Below are 999 nucleotides of genomic sequence, written 5' to 3' on the forward strand. Positions count from 1 at the left end.
GGCGCCTGCGCAGTCCCCGCCCCTGACGCGGCTGCCCTCGCCAGGCCTGGCAGCGCGGGGGAGCACTGCGCAGGCGCCCACCTCCCGCGGGCCCCGCCCACCGGGTCACCTTGAGCTGGGGCGGGGGCCGCTCCCGGCAGGACTGGTGCGCATGCGCGCCCCGCCCCGCCCCCTCCTGCTCCCGTCCGCCGCCGCATGGCCCCGCCCAGCCCCCTGCCTCGCCCCCCCAACTCCCCTCTGGCCACGCCCACCGCCACATAGCCCCGCCCAGCCCCCTGCCTCGCCCCCCCAACTCCCCTCTGGCCACGCCCACCGCCACATAGCCCCGCCCAGCCCCCTGCCTCGCCCCCCCAACTCCCCCTGGCCACGCCCACCGCCACATAGCCCCGCCCAGCCCCCAGCCTCGCCCCCCAACTCCCCCCTGGCCACGCCCACCGCCACATAGCCCCGCCCAGCCCCCTGCCTCGCCCCCCCAACTCCCCCCTGGCCACGCCCACCGCCACATAGCCCCGCCCAGCCCCCAGCCTCGCCCCCCAACTCCCCCCTGGCCACGCCCACCGCCACATAGCCCCGCCCAGCCCCCTGCCTCGCCCCCCCAACTCCCCCTGGCCACGCCCACCGCCACATAGCCCCGCCCAGCCCCCTGCCTCGCCCCCCCAACTCCCCCCTGGCCACGCCCACCGCCACATAGCCCCGCCCAGCCCCCAGCCTCGCCCCCCCAACTCCCCCTGGCCACGCCCACCGCCACATAGCCCCGCCCAGCCCCCAGCCTCGCCCCCCCAACTCCCTCCTGGCCCCGCCCAGCCCCCTGCCTGGCCCCCCCCAACTCCCTCCTGGCCCCGCCCATCCCCCTGCCTGGCCCCGCCCAACTCCCTCCTGGCCCCCCCCCAACTCCCTCCTGGCCCTTTCCATTCCCTCTTCCTGCTCTCCAACCCCATCCTGGCCCCCTCAAAACCCGTCCTGGCCCCACCCAGCCCCTCAGGAGTGCCCTGCCCCATT

Source organism: Pelodiscus sinensis, chromosome Z (genome assembly GCF_052426305.1).
Source record: "Pelodiscus sinensis isolate ZL-2025 chromosome Z, ASM5242630v1, whole genome shotgun sequence".
In the NCBI taxonomy this organism is placed as follows: domain Eukaryota; kingdom Metazoa; phylum Chordata; order Testudines; family Trionychidae; genus Pelodiscus; species Pelodiscus sinensis.